General features: G+C 45.1%; 1 protein-coding gene across 2 annotated transcripts in view; it reads right to left on the bottom strand.

Moving 5' to 3' along the window:
* Positions 1-5,803, bottom strand: part of LOC144767956 (cell adhesion molecule CEACAM21-like) — a 327,806-nt gene extending 322,003 nt beyond the window's left edge. Inside the window, exon 1 of one of the 2 annotated variants that reach the window (XM_078651307.1) lies at positions 5,600-5,803. The gene's annotated coding sequence lies outside the window, so the exon portion shown is untranslated. The remainder of the gene's footprint in view (positions 1-5,599) is intronic. The other variant, XM_078651308.1, reaches the window with a different exon arrangement.
* Positions 5,804-20,428: the final 14,625 nt, after the last annotated feature.

Raw genomic sequence — 20,428 nt, 5'->3', positions numbered from 1 at the left:
GTGATTCTGTGCCCCCTACCCTCTGTTTCCCTCCGCCGCAGATCCTCACACGCTTTTCCCGCCGCTGCGTCCCTGCGGCCCCGCCACCCTGCTCGTCCAATCGCTGCCCGCTCCCGTCTCCCAGCTATTCCTCCATCCCACCTCACCATATATGCCGGCCTCTCTGTGGCCGCGCACAGTGGGCTGACGAAAGCAAGCCCGTCAGCGCCCGTCAGCGCCCGTCTGCGCCTGGATGGTGCCCAGCGCCAGAACCCCTGGCCTCGCGAATGACACGATGCCCTTCTCCGCTACGATGCCAGCACCTTCTGCGCACTCAACACCGGACAATCACACACCTGCTCCCTGGCCACCCGAAGCGCACGCAAGGGACAGCGGATTGACGACTGCGCCAACACCGTCGCCCGATCAAGAAACCATCCAACAATCACCCCAGCAAGAGAGCCAGCTGGTTCACTGAAGACCTCCAGGCCTCCAAACAATCCTGCCGAAAGCTAGAGAAGAGATGGCTCTGTGAACGGACACCGGGCAGCTATGCACCACTCAAGAACGCCTCCCAAAGACACCATCATCTCATTAGATCCACCAAAAAGGCCTCCTTCAAAGACTGCCTAGACAACAATGCACACAAAAGCAAAGAGGTCTTGAGCATCATGAAGGAACTCTCCAACCCCAGCTCCAACAACAACGACATCCCACCTTCGCAGGACTTGTGCGACTCCCTTGCCACCTTCTTCCATCGCAAGATTGCAGACATCCACGACAGCTTCAATGCCACGACCGCCCCAACAACCATCGAGACCTCCACCCCCATGACCACCACCCGCACCAAATGCCTGCTCTCCTGGACCAACGTAAACGACGACAACACCATCAAAGTCGTGAACACCATTCACTCCAGATCTCTGACAGACCCATGACCACACCACATCTTCAACAAAGCCAGCACCACCATCGCATCCCATCTCCGAAAAGCCATCAACATCTCCTTCGAGACAGCATCCTTTCCGGAGATCTGGAAGGAACGCCCTACTCAAAAAACCCAAGGCCGACCACAAGGACCTCAAGAACTTCCGGCCCATCTCCCTGCTCCCTTTCCCGGCAAAGGTCATCGAGAAGACTGTCAACAAGCAACTGACCCACTACCTCAAGGAGAACAGCATCCCGGACCCGTCGCAGTCCGGGTTCCGCAGCAACCACAGCACCGAAACCGCCCTCATGACCGCCCTCGATGACATCAGGACCCTGCTGCCTTCGACACAGTGTGCCACCGCACCCTACGCACACGCCTCCACGACGCCGGAATCCAAGAGAAGCCCTGTTTAAAGAAGTCACAGGTAGTGATGGGCCAACGTCCTTGTGGATGAAAAGTGCAATGGTCATGCAGTCTTTGCTTTCACTGGTTAATATCCACAGTACCTTTTGGACGTAGGAAACAAACATAATTATTTCTAGTTTCGTATCACAAGATATGCTATGTATTCTGGGGCTTCATGATCAAAGCAGGTTGTTTGTACAATATTGTTCAATTTGATTTTTCTTTTTCATAGTCTCATGGATTTGCAATCAGAGGGGGGGGGCATGGAGATCAAAACAACTGCCCAAAAACTTTCTGTAGCAAGATCTTTCTGTGTCTGAAAGGGCTTTATGGTCTCAGGTTCGTCTTTATTAATTTACATTTAAGGAGGTGCATCATCTTCCAATGAGATTTTTAAATTATAAACATTACATATAACTACTAAAACAGTAAGACTGCCTCCAAGCGGAACGGTGTCCTTAGACCAGCTACAGAACCCATTTTGTTTTTAAGCTTTAAGCAAGTCACAAGAAAATGAAATGATTCTTTTTGACACAAAAAAGCGGTACTACTGGATCTGATATACTGAGATCTGAAGACCTAATACAACTCTGCATGGACAACTTAAAGAACATAAGCTTAGGCAAATGGTATTGGTCTTACCTTTGAGCTTTGCCAGTACAAAATGATTAGCTTTACCATTAATATATGCTGATGCTACTCAAAAAACACAAAAAAGAGGGGGTGTTGTCATTGCTGTGCAGCACAAGAAGAGTAATGATGAATACATGTCTTGTGAGTGGCAAAGCGCGCCCATCATCAATACTTGGAGGAGATCCTGCTTTGTCAGTGCAAGCCGCCAAGCTCTGGAATTCACTGCCAGCCAACACTGGAAGCATCTAGGAACATTTACACTACAGAATACAGTTGAAAAACATGTCTATTTCATAGATAACTGCACCACCCACAACCCAGCAACAGAGAACAGAAACGAATCAATCCCTCAAGCGCAATCCTCCACTTACAACCCAGGCATCGCAAACTACTCAAACCTTACACTGCTTTCGATGTGCAGGTAAGCTATGTTCTTCCTTATGGGACAGTATTCACCCACTATTGCAGTCAGCGATGACTTGTAAATTATGCCTCTTAAGTTCACATATTACATATCTGCTATGACGGTTGTCCATCACCCAGCACTGTACAGCCATCCCCAATTGAGCAGGAATGGAATAACTCAACAGATCTGTCACACATTGCTGGACAATTTGAAGGAATTTAATATACTCCATTCTCTACAGTACACAAATATCTATACAAACTGACCCCTTTTGTACATCTTACAAAGACAATCACATATGGGATGATAATAAAAATGCCCATCCCAACAGATCTCTCCTTTTCTCTATCCCTCCGACCATGCCATTTCAGACTCTAAGCATACACACAGTCTCAGATCAGACAGCCCAGTTTAGGAACCAGTTAAGCAGACTATATCATATGAAATACCATAACGGGACCTGCAGAGCTGTTCAAAGCTGCCAGCAAACTGAAGACCATGAAACTGTGTGTCTTCCTCTTACACTTCTTCATCCAAAGCTCTGCTATGCACTGTGTCGCAAAACATGATGATTGCACCTCAGTGGTCATCACACACAACATGAAAACACTTCCCACAAAGGATCAGAACAACCTTCCAACCAAGCACCCTAGCATGCTACTTATGTAAACATGCAATGAGCGTCCCACATGGGGGTAGTAAGCGCTATATAAATGATGCAATACAATACAATGCAATATGGTTTAGTGAATAAATTGCCTACTTTCCGTTATTTGGATCAGTATTCTTATCTGGCTTTAGCACTTGGTCATACCTGCCAGGATTTATCAGGGGTGAAGGCTCACAAAACAGTCAGAATCATTGAATGTCAGTGCATGAAAACCAATCCTGCATGTAAGGCCTCAGTTTGAAACTGAAAATTTAAAGTAGGAGGTATTTACCTGGTGTACAACTATCTATCCTGTCTTTTCAGCTGTCAGACAGTGGCTCTGTTACTTCTCCTGTCTTTCAGCTGACTGAGAGTGACTCTGTTCCTAATCCTGTCTATTAAGCTGTCTGAGAGTGACCCTGTTACATCTCCTGTTCTTTCAACTGTCTGAGAGTGGCTCTGTTCCTTATCCTGTCCTTTCAGCTGTCTACGAGTGGCTTTATTCCTTATCCTGTCCTTCCTGGTGTCCGAGAGTGACGCTTGTTATCTATCCTGTCTTTTCAGCTGTCTGTGAGTGGCTCTGTTCTTTATCCTGTCCTTTCAGCTGTTTAGAGTGGCTCTGTTCCTTATTCTATCATTTCAGCTGTCTGAGAGTGACTCTGTTACGTATCCTGTCCTTTCAGCTGTTTAGAGTGGCTCTGTTCTTTATCCTATCCTTTCAGCTGTCTGAGAGTGACTCTGTTCATTATCATGTCTTTCAGCTGTCTTAGAGTGGCTCTGTTCTTTAACTCACCCTTCTAGTTTTTTAGAGTGGCTCTGTTCCTTATCCTCTCCTATCAGGTGTCTGAGAGTGCCTCTGTTACCTATCCGGTCCTTTCAGCTGTCTAAGATTGACCCTGTTACCTATCCCGTCCTTTCAGCAGTGTGAGAGTGACTCTGTTACCTCTCCTGTCCTTTTAGCTGTCTTTGAGTGACTCTATTACCTCTCCTGTCCTTTGAGCTGTCTGAGAGTGACCCTGTTACATCTCCTGTCCTTTCAGCTGGCTTTGAGTGACTCTGTTACTTCTTCTGTCCTTTCAACTGTCTGAGAGTGGCTCTGTTCCTAATCCTGTCCTTTCAGCTGTCTGAGAGTGACTCTGTTCCTAATCCTGTCCTTTCAGCTGTGTTAGAGTGGCTCTGTTCCTTATCCAGTCCTTTCAGCTGTCTGAGAGTGACTCTGTTACTTATCCTGTCCTTTCAGCTGTCTGAGAGTGCCTTTATTCCTTATCCTGTCTTTCAGCTGTCCGAGAGTGACCCTGTTCCTAATCCTGTCTTTTCAGCTGTCTGAGAGTGGCTCTGCTACTTCTCCTGTCTTTTGTAATCCTGTCCTTTCAGCTGTCTGAGAGTGACTCTGTTTCTTATCCTGTCCATTCAGCTGACTGAGAGTGACACTGTTACCTATCCTGTCCATTCAGCTGACTGAGAGTGACTCAGTTACCTATCTTGTCATTTCAGCTGCCTGGGAGTGACTATGTTACCTATCCTGTCCTTTAAGCTGTCTGAGAGTGACTCTGTTACCTATCCCATCCTTTCAGCTGTCTGAGAGTGCCTCTGTTACCTATCCTGTCCTTTCAGCTGTCTGAGAGTGACTCTGTTACCTATCCTGTACTTTCAGCTGTCTGAGAGTGACTCAGTTACCTATCCTGTCATTTCAGCTGTCTGAGAGTGACTCTGTTACATATACTATCCTTACAGCTGTCTGAGAGTGACTCTGTTACCTCTCCTGTCCTTTCAGCTGTCTGGAAGTGACTCTGTTATCTCTCCTGTCCTTTCAGCTGTCTGAGAGTGACTCTGCTACCTCTCTTGTTATTTCAGCTGCCTGGGAGTGACTCTGTTACCTATCCTGTCATTTCAGCTGTCTGAGAGTGGTTCTGTTCCTAATCCTGTCATTTCAGATGTATGAGAGTGACTCTGTTACCTCTCCTGTCCTTTCAGCTGCCTGGGAGTGACTCTGTTACCTATCCTGTCCTTTCAGCTATCTGAGAGTGACTCATTAACCTATCCTGTCATTTCAGCTGCCTGGGAGTGACTCTGTTACCTATCCTGTCCTTTTAGCTGTCTGAGAGGGAATTTCTTACCTATCCTGTCCTTTCAGCTGTCTGGGAGTGACTCTGTTACCTGTCCTGTCCTTTCAGCTGTCTGCGAGTGACTCAGTTACCTATCCTGTCCTTTAAGCTGTCTGAGAGTGACTCTGTTACCTATCCTATCCTTTCAGCTGCCTGGGAGTGGCTTTGTTCCTAATTCTGTCCTTTCAGCTGCCTGGGAGTGGCTTTGTTCCTAATCCTGTCCTTTCGATATCTGAGAGTGACTCTATTACATATACTATCCTTTCAGCTGTCTGAGAGTGGCTATGTTCCTAATCATGGCCTGTCAGCTTTCTGAGAGTCACTCTGTTCTTTATCCTGTTTTTTCAGCTGTCTGTGAGTGGCTCTGTTCTTTATCCTGGTTTTGTCAGCTGTCTGAGAGTGACTCTGTTCTTTATCCTGTTTTTTCAGCTGTCTGTGAGTGGCTCTGTTCTTTATCCTGTAATTTCAGCTGTCTGCGAGTGATTCTGTACCTTATCTTGTCTTTTCAGCTGTCTGAGAGTGGCTCTGTCACTGACCAGGTCACGCTTCCCTCCTCCAAGCTGAGAGTGCCTCTGTCGCAGATGAAGATGTCTTTCTCTGCTCAGAATCCACCGACTCTGCTTTGAATCCTCTCCAGTTGGGGGTTTCTGATTATTCAGTTGAAAAGAGCTAAGTTCGGGAAACTCCCTCCCTGGCACCAGCCTGTCATTTCTGTCCATCTATGAGACTTAACTTCCTGGTACTCTGGCCAATACCGTAGCAGGTGGTAACAGGGATGGGGGGATGGTGACAAAGAAATTACAAAGTTAACCCGAGCTCACAGCAAGAGAAGAGCAATGTCCAGTTATTGAACCAGGTGAAACAAACAAACGCAGACTCAAAGGCTTTCCACATATGAATCGGTGTTGCATGTCTGAAGAATGAACTCCTTTACAGCACACTATTCTTTTGTTGCTGAAGCTCATGCATGCCATCTGATAAAACAAGCAGTGGCAAAGCCAATAGGTTTGGCCTTGGCCAATCTGCCTTTTTTTTATTCCGATAGAATAGTCTGCCTTTTTTTTTATTCCGATACAATAGTCTTTAAAAGTGTACATGTAAAGTAAAGGAAGTTGGCTGACCTGAAAAAACAGCTGGAAAACATCTTAAAAGAAAGGGTGGCCAGAGATGGGAGGCAAGCAAGATCTCCCACTTTGAATTTGGGGAAGCTGCAGGTAGGGTTTTGGATTGGAAAGTCAAAGCTGACCAGGCTCAAAAGTATATCAGAAAAATAAAAGTGGATGGGGAGGCTGCTCCCAGGATTTCCAACTCAGACATCGGGAGCGCTTTTCTCAAATTTTTTGATGGGATTTATAAAGAGGACCTTACCAATGATCATACGGCAAGAGACTCCTGGCTTGATAAAATCTCTCTGCCGACTCTTTCAACTGTGCAGAGTAACTGTTTGGAGATGGAAATATCAGAGGCAGAAGTGAGTAAAGCCATTGGTCAACTTAAGCGAGGGAAAGCGGCTGGCCCTGATTGCCCTACCAGGAGAGCTTTATCGTGTGTTGGGTTCAGCTATTGTTCCTTCTCTGACGGCCCTTTTTAATGGTATTCTTATGAAGGGAGAGGCTCCACCTAGTCCTTGGAACGCAGCAATAATTGTTCTGATCCCTAAGCCAGGGAAAGACCTGACTGAGTGTGGATCCTATCAGCCAATTTCGCTCCTGAATTGCGACTATAAGATCTTCGCAACTATAATGTCTACTAGACTGGGTAGTGTAATTGGCTCGATTGTACACCAAGACCAGAAAGGGTTCATTAAAGGGCGTCAGCTAGTTGATCTTACGCACGATTTAGTGGGGGCTATAGACATCGCCTCAGCCTTCTCTCTTCCTCTGGCAACCCTCACCTTAGACGCTACAAAAGCTTTTGATAGGGTCAATTGGCCCTATCTGGCTGCGGTCTTGGAAAAATTTAAATTTGGAGAGAACTTCTGTCGAGTCATCACTCTCATGTATGGAGCTCCATTGGCCAGGTTGTTAATTAACAGTGTCCTGACAGATCCCTTTAAAATCACGAGGGGTACTAGGCAGGGTTGCCCGCTCTCTCCCCTCCTCTTCAATTTATATATTGAACCGTTCGCTCAGGTACTGAGAGAAGAGGTTAACATTCCTTCTTTTAAATTTGAGGGGTGGGAGAGGCTGGTAGCACTCTACGCAGACGATATTCTCATCTTTACGTCAGACCCTGCCTTATCATTCCCCACTGTTATCAAGAGGGCAGAGGAGTTCGGGCGGATTTCGAGGTACGAGATCAACGCCAGCAAAACAGAAATAATGGCATGGAATATCGCCAATGTACTTCTGGATGTGACCTCCTCCAGGCGATATCTAGGAATTCGGGTCACTCAAGAAGTAGGTAATATTGCATGTAACAACCTAGACCGGACATATAATGAATGTCGGAAGCTATTAAAATCTTGGAGTCACCTCCCACTTACCATACTGGGGAGGATAAGTTTAGTAAAGATGGCAATTCTTCCCAAATTTACATTTTTAAGACCATCCCCGTGACCTTTGACGCCAAACAGTTGGATAAATGCCAGCATGAGATTAACTCTTTTATTTGGAACTATAAAGCCACTAGATTGGCATGGAAGAAGTTGAGGAGGAGGAGGGAAAAGGGGGGTCTGACATTACCTGACTTACAACATTATGCATGGGCTTTTCTGTTGTCCCATTCAAGAATGCTTCTGAAAACACCATCTAGTCTATTAACTGGGACAATGTTTCAAGCCATGCTAGTTGGGGCTGATCTTCCAATCGATGGATTTTTATTTAAATTTGGGGACCAGAAATTTTTCAAGAAAGTCAAGTAAAAAATTCTTCACTCTCTAGCTAAAGCCTGGGTACAGATCAGAAAGAGATTAGGGCTTTCCTACTTCTCTAACTTTGCGCCGGTGTGGAACTCCCCAGGTCTGCCGTTATGTTTAAAAGATAGCCTGGCGATCCCCGTGAGGGACGCGGGGATTGTAAGATGGGGAGACCTGTTGGCAGGAGGGTCTATGATGGCATGGGAAGAGTTACGGGCTAGGGTAGGCCCTGGTCTATCTAGATTTAAGCATATGCAGCTTGATAGTTGGGCTAGGGCCCTGCGTAGGAAAGGTGCTTCTCTGAGGAAAGTCAGTAACCTGGAACAACAGTTGGTACAAAGGCAAGGGGTGGTAAAGAGGTAGCCTTGTGGTACTGGAGTTTTCTGGAAGAGGTTGATGGGGAGTTCACCCTCCCGGATGAGCTGTAGGGGGAGGAGTTGGGCTTTCAGTGTGAGGAGATGTGGATTAAATCTTTTACTCTTCTTTATAAAACCGTTAAACCGGCATGGCTGAGGCGTAACCACCTGTTCACGGCACATCGTACCTAACTCTCCCCTCTTAGGCTTTCAAAATTCCAGCCAGGAAAAAGGTGTAATAAATGTAATCTCCCCAAAGCGTCCGACACACATATGTTTAAGGACTGCCCTTCCATCAGCAGGTTCTGGGAAGAAGTGAAGTCTTCTTTGGACTCCATCCTTAATACATCAGTGCCCATCACTTTGCCATTAATAATCTTTGGCTTGGACGCCAACATCATTGGTCAGGCAAGGTCTTTTTTATTTTATGCTATTCTTCTGGCCAGAAGGCAAATCTGCAAATTTTGGGTTGAAACAACGGCGCCATCACACGCAGGTTGGCTGACGTCCCTATATGAAACATCTAAGGTGGACTTGGCCAGACTATGCAGCAAATGTAACTTGGCTTTTTGGGATCTATTGGTTAAGTGGAGATAGGGTTCCGGGTTTTTTTTTTTCCCCGGGACCTATGATTATGCCTACAGCACTCCATAGACCTTGGGTTCTCGGTCCCTTCGAATACTGTAATGGTCCAACAGGTTGGAAGATACCTTGATGGAGTCAGTGCTGGCCTGTACCCCCCCTCCCCCCTCTTGTTCTATGGGTTCTTCTTCCACCAATATGTCAATCGTGTCTTGGAAGGGGAGATGGTTAAAATCTTTGTCTCTCGGGCCGGGACACGCAAGGTGGTTGGCGTTTCTTGAAAAGAGGGTAAGGCAAATGAGGACAAATTTTTTTTTTAAAGAAAAGTGTACAAGTAATAAAAATATTATGTAGTTGTAAAAAATAAAAAAATAAACACACATTGGTAAAGCAATAGATTTGGCCTAATTTAGGTTAATAGGTTCTTCCATAATAAGAAATGTATGTTGGCAAGAATATATACGCATATGTACATAATCACTAAAAACACAAAGGTTAAATTGACAATATGGTTATGTGAATCTGTTAATTTAAATATACCACCTAATACAAAACAAAACAAAAGACACTGACATTTAACAGTTATAATTACTCGAGCTAAATATAACTTGCGCTTTGCATTGCACTGCCTATGACCTCACATATTATATCACTCATGACATGTTCAGTCGCATCATTGATGACATCACTGATGATTTTTTTTAAAGAATTATTTTTATTAAACTTTTCTAAGTTGCAGAGTATATTATCACAACAAAAGCTATGTGGTATCAAGCAAAGTAAATGTCATTGCAGCACGTACATTTAGTATATCCAGCACCAGATAAAAAAGAAGCCTTACATGTCGATATTGACTTCTATATATTACCATTGGATCCCAAAAAAGGGGGATCTTCTAGCTCCCTCCGTTCCCAACCCTGGGCCTGAGAACCTTCAAGACACCAATACTCAAACCAGCGAACCCAAACCTACCATAGCAGCATCCATCAGCCATAATATTTGGTATATCAGCCAAGTCTCTTCACCAGTCACACACAGTATATGCCACCTTGCCACCAGTAGTATTGCCTGACCTATTACTTCAAACATAACTCACGTTATCCCCTCCCAGTATTTTTGTATGTCAGGACATCCATAGAGGATTTGAAAGAAGGCACCCATTTCCTGGCAGCCCCTGGCATAATGGTTTGAGTTACAGTGCCCCAACTTGTGCATAGTTTTCCTGTATATGAGGGATGTGGCCTTGTCTATTATTGGGTGTCAAAGAGCATGTCCTCCATGGGAGCATATTCCGTCAGCTGTTTCCCTTCATTCTAAGTCGGCCATCTGGTACTCATCCTGCAGGTCTTCAAAGGAGATTATCAGCAGTCCCCGCCAGAGATCCCCGAGGTGGTCTATGCACAGTAACCCCCACTTACTAAACCCATATAGGCTCCCTACTTCATGTAGCAAATCACTATCCTACAATGAGGTCCTTTCTGTTAACCTGATCTCCCACCCAAGGAATTTAGGGGCATATTATCAAGGAATGGTGTTAAAATTATCGCCGTTTTATCGGCAGGAAACTACCAATAAAACAGCGATAATGGGCTTGATAATACGCCCTTGTGAATTCCCAAAGAAGCCCATGTTCTGGTGTTAACCTGGGCTTCTATGGGAATTAACAAGGGCCTATTATCAAGCCCATTATTGCCGTTTTATCTGCAGTTTCCTGCCGATAAAACGGCAATAATTTTAACACCGGTCCTTGATAATATGCCCCTTAGTGACCTCGCGCCAGACTTGCACTACAGCTTGTGTATCTATATAGCACTGCAGGGTATCCCCTCTGCCCCATCGCTAGATGATCTACTCCATAGGCTGGTTCATCTCTGTCTGCGAACACCCAATCATTGATCGCCACCATCTGGGAGGACCAATAGTACTTCCTGATGTCAGGTATTGCCAGGTCCCCCTCATAGACACGCCTCTGGAGCTTGTTGAATGCTATTCTTGAGTCACCCCATCCCACAGGAGCATCCTTAGTTCACTATCTACATCTCGGAAGAAACCATCTGGAATCTTATAGAGGGTGTTTTGTAGACATATAACAGTCGCGTCAATGTCGTCATTTTGAAGAGTACCGCTTTTCCCATTAAAGAAATCAGTAGGCTCCTCCAGTGTGCCACGTCCCTTCTCATACGATCCAACTTTGGCAGCAGGGCATCCGCAAGGAAGACTAACTCTGCTCTTGAAATAGTGTCTCCGAGGGAGTTAAACTTGTCTCTGGTTTGACACGGGACACCGCTGGCATGCAAGGACAGGCCCCTCTCAGTAAAGTTGAAGAGGAGAGACTTGTCCCAGTTTATCTGGTACCCTGAGTAGCTACAAAAAGTTTGAATATGTGAAGTAGCCTAAATTTAGTGAAGCCTCGCCTTGTGGCAAAACATCGTCCACAATCAAGGATATGCGCTCCTCCCAGTTACCATCTCCCGATATACCCGTCGCCAAAGGATCTTTTCTAATACAGACAGCTAAGGGTTCGAGAGCTAAGGCGAACAGCTTAGGGGATATTGGGCTCCCCTGTTGTGTACCCTTATAAAGGGCAAAGTGACTGGACACTGTGCCATTCAGTCGCACTCTAGCTAGGCGATCTGTGTATAGGAGATTTATCCAAGAACTGTATCACGGCCAAACCCAAACCTTTCCAACACAGCAAACAAGTAATGCCATTCTTTGCTAATGAACGCCATTCCAGCATCCACGGACAGTAACATTACCTCCTCCCATCTCAGATTCAGTCTAGTATTCCTATGGGGCATGAATCCTGACTGATCTGGGTGTACTAGAGATGTAATAACACTGTGGAGCCAGTTCACAAGGGCTTTAGTCAGCACCTTGGCCTCTATGTTTAGCAAGGAAATAGGGCAATAGAAAGTGCAATCTTCAAGGGTGTTACCCACCTTGAGAACTAATACTATGGGGGCTAGACGTTGATCTTCTAGAAGGCAGCCCACTGTTCTTGCCTCCCAGAACATTTGAGGCACATATTGAACCACCACATCGACCATGCCTCTTTAGAGCTCAGGCAGCAGGCTGTTGGGGCCTGCAGCCTTACTAGTCGGTAAGTTCCTTATAGACCCTGCTAACCTCATGTCACCGCTGTCCTCCTCAAAGCAGTCAGGTACTGATCAATAGTTTCGTCTTCTTTCAGTTCCATGGAAGAAAATGAACACCGTTACAATACCACATGAATATTTCTACTGTACCTCTCATGCAGTTGCTTAACATCTCATTGGTAAACATCTGCATCCCCCACATTCTCTAAAAGAGGTAAATTCTTCAGCTCCCTTAACCCTATTGTGCCCAATCTATGCCTTTGTAAAGGCAATCGTATATCTGGATTACATTCACCATCTTCCAGAACCTCAGCCTACGCTTCAAATAAATCAAGCCACAACTCCAATTGTAAAGGCGGTTCTCCAAAATCCTCAAGGAAAAATGGTAGCAGTTGTATGTTGCCCCTTTTTTTCCAAATTTCTCACTCAGCAATGCAAAAATACACTAAGAATCACAAAACCAGCAAACTGTAAGTACAACATGATAGCATTGAGCATTAAATTGGTGAGGGTGCTAATTACCGGACACCACTGTAAATTTTATTAAAAACAAATAATGATTATGTATAATTTAAATATTAAAAGAAAGGTGTGCTGATCACCAGAACAGCACAAGCTCACTAGTCACAGCGTCTGCTTAAATAACACGCTACCCTCAACCAATTCTGCAGAATACCTGTTCACCAGATGGCAATACAGAAATTCAGTTGCTGACCATAATTTTCAATTTGATCGAAGCAACCAGACGGCTGCCATCACTGCATGTCCAGTACAATGAATGCGGCACTCAGTGATCACCAGCCGATGATGAAGGAATCCAATGTTGATAAAAAGTGTATAATGTTATGTTATATATGTTATATAATTTCTAAAGCACAGCGGTTACCGGGGGTGTCCTGGCGCTGACTGCTACCTCTCTGAGTTCAAGAACTTAAGGAGATTCTATACGTTAAAAAGCAGGTTTTTAGTTCCTTTCTGAATATGAGGAGGTCAGTGGTGCTCCAAAGATTTTAGGGAGGTCATTCCAGGCTTTGCCGCACATGTGATGAAGCTTCTCCCACCCCACGTAGCTTTCTTAATGGTGGGTACGATCACTAGTTTAGCTCCCTTTTGGGAGTGTACCATTGAAACCGTTGTTTCAGATATTCTGGTCCCAGCCCATGTAAAGCCTTGAAAACTGTGCATAAAAATTTAAAACACAACCGTTTCCTGATTGGCAGCCAGTGTTGTCTTTTGATTTCCTTGGAGACCGAGACAAATTTTGATGTGCCGGTAAGAAGTCTTGCTGTAGCGTTTTTCAAGATTTGCAGCTTATTTAAATAATGCTCTTGAAAATTCAAATAAAGCCTGTTACAGTAATCAAGCTGTGATAGAATGAGAGATGTAATAACAGTTCGCTTATTATCTTCCGGCAGGAACAGCTTTATCTTTTTAATTATTTTAAGAGAGTGAAAAGTGGCTGAGGCCGTGGCATTTATCTGATCCCCGAAGTTCAGTCTGTCATCCACTATAACTCCAAGGTTTTTAGCCTTTCGCGTGGGTTTAGGGAGAGTTTTGCCGGCCACTAGTTCTGGGTCCAGAAGTTGGCCTTATTTCCAAACATGAGGATCTCAGTTTTGTCTGAAATGAGCTTCGGGCAATTCTGTGCCATCCAGATTTTAACTGCTTCCATGCAGTCATGGAACCCCTTACTCTTCCCTGATTCAATTCCTGCAGCAGCAACACAACAATTTGTTTATCGTCCGTGTAGGATGTAAGACTAAAGCTAAAGGATCTAATCAGGGGCACTACGTACACATTAAAAAGGGTAGGGCTAAGGGACGACCCCTGCGGCACTCCACAAGTCAGGTAAAAAGGTTTGGAGTAGAATTTGTCCAGGGACACTATTTGTGTTCTATCAGTTAGAAAGGATTTTAATAGCCTCCATGCTTCACCTTGGACCCCACACTCTGACAAACAATCCTGTAGGAGATCATGATGGACAGTGTCGATAGCAGAGGAGACATCCAACATGATTAGTGCTGCCTTACCACATTCAGTCCATCACTTGTTCTTTTTTGCAATTGCCGCCCTAAGTGCGCTGGGGATGCCCAGACGTGGGTCCCAGGCACTCCACACCACTTGGAGTCAAGCTAGCCGGGCTGAAGAGAGGTGTTACCTCGAAACCGGTCCGGTCCTCGGATGCTTGATTCCGGTCTGGGAAAGATATGGCTGTTGTAGTTCGGACTGGACTGTTCCCATGGGGCAACAGGGTCAGAGCTGATTTGCATAAAGCCATTATCTGACCCAGGGTGGTGTGGAGTGCAAAAAAACGATGGATTTGGGCCCAGATCTTTTGACTGGGGGAGTGTGTGACATTGATCCACATTCAGTCCATCACTTGTTCTTTTTTGCTAGTGCTGCCTTACCTCCTTGATCGAGGGCTTCCCTAATTTCTTCTGTCGATTTTATGAGGGCTGACTCTGTGTTGTGTCCTTCTCTGAACCCATAGTGAGTGGAATCTAACACCTGATTTTCATGAAGAGTTAATTGCTTTGTTTACAATTTTGTGGCAGCGGAAAGCGGGAAATTGGCCGATAATTATTTGGATCCCTAGGATCCAAGTTATGTTTTTTCATCAATGGAAGTATTAAGGCTATCTTCCAAATTTTAGAGAAGTCTCCTGTTTCAAACATCGCATTAAACAAGGAAGTGAGTGATTTGGCAATGGGTTCCGGGGCTAATTTAACCACTGACACAGGGCAGGGGTCATAATGAAAACGTGATCGGTTGAGGCAAGAAGCTTTTTTGTTTCATTTTGTAGAAAGTGGGGCAAATGTATCAAAAGTGGGAAGGAAGCCAGTTGCCTGCTTGGTTCCCAGGCTGAGAAAATAACTTCCATCGTTTTCAATCTGGTAATTTGAAACAAGAGCCATATAGTTCTCCTTGGGGTCAGATAAGGGAACATCAGTCAGGTCTACCCGTCCCTTCATCTCTTCCTCTGTCCAAAAACGACAATCATGTATGTGAATTTCCTCACTCTCCGAAGGGAGGGTAGTAACGTGGCTGGGTTCAGAGTGGCACATCTTTTTAGCGTAATATGCGGGGGCATAACCAGTCAGACGTGCACTTGTAAGGTGCTGCGTCTTGGTCTTATTCAAAAGGGTATCCACAGCATGAGGCACCTTGACTGGGAGGTCAGTATCAAGTACGAGCTCAGCCGATAGAGATGGCCACAGCCGCAACCGCTCTTAGACAGCTTGGGAGGGCTCTGGCGACTAGATTAAGCAAAGCAGAAAAATAAGCACACAGCCGTTGCTTACCTCCAAAGGCCTGTGTTAAAACAGAGAGCGCACAACCAGCCGTCTCATCTACATACAGCACAATGGCTTCCCATTGTCGCCGTGCCAAGCACAGGAGCAGAGCAAAGCGCAACTTTTAATTGCTCAAAAGACTGCTGACATTCAGGCTTTCAAGACAGGGGCTCATACACATCTTTAGTCATTGATGCAAGCAAAGGGTTTGTCAGTAATGAATAATTAGGGATCCAATGGCAACAGTAGGAAGTGATGTCAATAAAAGCGTGCACATCCCTTAGTTTTAGAGATAGGCATTTTAACAATGGCGCTAATGAGCTCAGGTGTCAATCTCCTACCCTCCTTTGACAGTAGGTAACCTTAATAGGTGACGTCCTGTTCACAATATTGATATTTAGAAAGGGACACTTTATGACCAAAGTGAGCCAAATGTAGCAACAACTTAACCATACTGTCTTTGTATCCCTGTTCAGTGTCAGAAGCTATTAGTATGTCATCCACATATTGAAGCAATACATTAACTGGGGAGAGCGTGAGGGAGTCCAATTGGGCTTTCAAGGCTTGGCTGTATATACTAGGGCTCTCAGTATAGCCCTGAGGAGCATGACAGAATCTAAAACTTCTGCCAACTAGGTTAAAACCGAACAAATGTCAGCTGTAAGGATGAATCGGGATACTAAAGAACGCATTTTTCAAATCAATGACAGAGAATAATTTAGCAGAGGAAGGAATCATTGACAGAAGGGCAGTAATGTAAGGGACCACCTAGAACTGAGGGACCACTATTTTATTAACTGCGCACAAATCAATCACAAAATGATAAACATCTGGGTCGTCATCGGGGGAGTCTGGAGATGCCTTTTTCAGCATAGGAAGAATAGGACTTTTACACACAGTCGCAGCTGTCTCCTCAACTACCCGCGACTCAATCAGATCTTGTATAATTCGGAGCAAAGCTCGCTCCCCCGCTTGAGGGATTTTGTACTGGGAAATATGAAGCAAAATGGTATTGTCATGAGCTTTAATGGAAATTGGGGGACTTTACAATAGTCCTACGACTGTGTCTTCTGTTGCCCACAAAGTGGGCAGCAAATCCTTAAATTAAGCAGGAAGGGGTGCATCTTTGGACAGACACTGCTTAGAGCTGATCATATTTGGTCCCATTGTCATGTAAACACCTTCCAGAGAGCAGAAAATGGTTGCATGCAACTTCTTTATTAAGTCAGGCCCATTAAATGTTCTCCACAATTTGATGTCAATAGGAATAGTGAATCCACAGTAAAAGGACTGATAGTCAAGGCAAGAGGTTTGGAAATGGGGCTTTCAACCGGTACCCCAGAAAATCCTACCAAAACATTATTTTGACCAGACAGAGTTGTCCCTGGGACCAGCAAATGAGAAACAGAGCTATTCATTCCAAGTCATATTCTCTCACTCTTTGGGTCTCCTCTAACTCTTCTTGAGTGAAACCCCTACTGGAATGGTTGCTGCCAGCCCTTGAGCCTACTCTGCTCACAGGCTGATCTTTGATTTGAAAACCATTCACTGTACTTGCATCATTTCCATCTTGTGCCTCCCAATGGGCCTTCAAGATTTTCTGCAACTCCTCTTTCCTGGCGTTGCTCTTCATGGGGCACTCAAACTCATGGGAGAATTTCTAAGATCTGTAACTTTGTAGGAATACAAATCCTCAATGACAAATTCCAATTCCAAATCTGCCTCCTCACTGGGCGCCTTTCCATTTACAGATATGATGCTTTGAAGAGTTACTCAAAAATAGAACCAAAAAAATATAGAAAGTGGTGGCGTAGTGGCCTGCACTCACTAGTGATGTACACCAATCACTGAGGGTCTAGTACTAATACAAGTTCAAATCCCACCGCTGACCAACAATGTTAGAACTGGGGGTCTCTAGTTGGCAGAGATAGCTACGACTGTTCAAATAGGGACCCTAGCTTCTAGTTAGGGTAAGGAGAAACACTCTTTAGATAACCTCAGCTTACCCCCTTGGTAGCTCGGCTCAAGCAGTCAGGCTTATCCAAAAGCAATGTGTAAAGTATTTGTACCAACACTCACAGTAACACAGTGAAAACACCACAAACTGACTCCACAACAGTTTAGAAAAATAAAGGTATTTAATCTAAACTACACAAGACCAAAACGACAAAAATCCAACATACACAGTTCAAGAATATGGTTGCAAAAGAGTTCTTAAGGTTGCGATAAAATAATCCACAGTTGCGTCACATTTGCCCACAGTACCTTTTAAAAGGAACAAAGTTCCAAAACAGAAGCTGATTTGGTGGAAAACAAGCAATGTGTTGCTCCTGAGACCCTGGGGAGGCGATGCGACAACCCCGCTGCAGCAGCAGGCGTGTTGCGACGAATCCGGTCTGTATGGGGAGGAAGGCTGACTTGTATGGATTCCGGTGTGTAGGTTCCGTAGGAATTTTTCTCTCACAAAGGCACGATGAGATGATCTTTGGAGTTGCGACGATTTCTGGAGCGACGATGCGCGGACCAGCGGTGATCGCTCTCTCGCAGCTCCTCGATGCGATGGCTTCTGCGACAACAGGCTCTGCGACAACACTCGCAGCAATGGTAATCTTCCCGCACCGGTCTGGTGCATCCCGCAAACGAAAGGTGCGACGTCTGTGGCAACGGCAACAGGCGCTGTGATGATCTTGACCTCCGTAGCGGCGGAAATTTCTTCGCACTGTTGGGGATGCGCTCCGCAAGCGAGCGATGCGATAACTTTTCTGTAGCAAGTTTCTCAAATCTTGGTTTCCATCTTCCCAACACAGGTACAACTTTCAGAGGCACCACAACTGGCCCAAGCACTCTAGGAAGGACAGAACGCTCTCAGCAGAGTTGAGGGAAGCTGGGGGTGAAGTCCTTTTGTTCCTGGGACTTCAAAAACAGGGAGCCAGCTCTTCTCAGGCCCTTGGAGATTCCTTCAAGCAAGGGGACACAGCACAAAGCAAAGTCCTTCCCCTCTCCTTGGCAGCAAAGCAGCAGCAGGTCAGTCCAGCAGAGCAACAGCAGGGCAGTCTTCCTTCTTCAGATTCAGCTTTCTCCTTGGCAGAGGTTCCTTCTTGATTTCAAGATGATCTAATTTTCTGTAGTCAGGGGTCCTGTACTTATACCCCTAAAAGTCTTTGATCCCTTTGTGCAGGAGGGCTCTGAGCCCGGTCTGAATCAGTTCTGGGTGTTCCTTGAGCACTTTGTTTTCCTGGCCTCTCCTTTCCTTTCAGGGACAGGGGCAGGGTCGTCAGCCGCCCAGCAGGAGGTGGAGCCAGCATTGTGGAGAGCAGGCACAGCCCCATTCAGGCCCAGGTGCTATCCCCTCCCACTACTCTAGATGCAGATGTAGCTATTCAGCCCATGAATGGCCCACTCAGACTCTGGGAGCCACCCAGCCCCTGCCACTCACAAACCAGACAGTCAATTCACAAACAGGCCAAGACACACAGAAAGGTAAGACAAGAGAACAGCAGCTTTCTAAAAGTGCTGTTCTCAAACATAGGATTTAAAAACAACCTTTACTAAAAGATGTGTTATTAAATTCTGAGTTCAGGGATACCAGACGTTTATGTCCTATCTTGCTCCTATGGGAAGATATGCTGGTAGCACTGTAGCCAGCATCCCTCATGATAGCCTATGGGGCAAGATAGCCTTACAATAGTGAAAAACGAAAATGGCTGTAATGCACTACCAGAGCATTTCACCCGCACAAGTACATGCTCTACCTTTCACATACACTGCACCCTGCCCAAGGGGGTACCTTGGGCCTTCCATAGGGGTGACCAATGTGTACAGAAAGGGAAGGGTTAGGCCTGGCCAGTGAAGACACTGACCAGGAGGATATGGCAGTTCACAGACTGCACACAGACACTGCGGTAGCAGGCCTGACACCATTTTAGGGCTACTCATGTGGGTGGCACAATCAGTGCTGCAGGCCCACTAGTAGCATTTGTTATCACCAGTCCTGGCACACTCAGTGCACCTTACTAGGGACTTCTTAGTGACACAAATATGCCAATCATAGATAACCACTCATAATATTAATTTACATAGGGAGCACTTGGCCTTTGACACTGAACAGCAGTGGCAAAGTGCCCAAAGCATCTAAACCAGCAAAAAGGAAATCCAGCACAGCATCAAAAAGTCAAAAGTCAAGTCAAAAGTTTTTTATTTTGTTTCGGTACTCTTTCGAGGACCACAAAATTATTAAAAAGAAAATACATATTACATTTTCATACAACTTAATACATTTTCAGTGTTATTTTAAAAAATTTATAAATCTTATTACAAACATATTCGTTAGGTGGCTTAGCGCATATGGAGATGAAATCCCTTACGTTAGTGGTCCTGCAGGACCGATATATAGGCTCTAGACATGATAACCTAGCAGTGACAACGACTTTATTTGGACATACGAAGAGCAAATGCTCTAAGTTCTGTTTACCCCCCGAACACAGATTACATTGTGAGGGACTGTTTAGTTTCCAGGAAGAGGTAAAGGATAACAAGGGGAGTATACCCAGACGTAACATCATGATCGTACGCCTTGCACCATGGGTAAGAGTGTATTCCAGATATGGCAATTTTAGCTTATATTCTTGGGAATCAGCATAAGTTTTGTACGTAGATAGTTTTGTACAATGGGAGTGATCTAGCTCGTAACTCAATTTTGGAGAAAATGTTTTTAAGAATAGTTTGAGTTGTGCGGGTGTCCAAGATGATAACATTTCTGCACTAATTTTTGCTAAGCAGAAAGCCTCTCCCAAGTTTTTCACGAATGTAGAGTTGATGGTATCCTCACTAAAGATCTCGATTTTTAGCAAATGTCGTAGGGTACCCGCTTTGGAATGCAGAAGGTTATAGGCCCACCTAATGAGGCTCGCTATTGATATCGCAAATGCGCTGGTGATCGTACATTCCAGCCTTAATGCCTGTACAGGTGTTGAATTGGAAACTTTCAATAGCTTTTTTAGTATTTTCCCTTCATTTATATCCATATAACTCCATTGTTTTAGGGGAATATGTTCAGAGGCGTAAGATAGAACCGGGGAGATTTTGGCTCTATAAATTTTTATTAGTGCTGAGAAATGCCTGCTTCCTGTCTACA

Source organism: Lissotriton helveticus, chromosome 7 (assembly GCF_964261635.1).
Source record: "Lissotriton helveticus chromosome 7, aLisHel1.1, whole genome shotgun sequence".
Classification (NCBI taxonomy): domain Eukaryota; kingdom Metazoa; phylum Chordata; class Amphibia; order Caudata; family Salamandridae; genus Lissotriton; species Lissotriton helveticus.
This window is presented reverse-complemented; position numbering and strand designations above follow the sequence as displayed.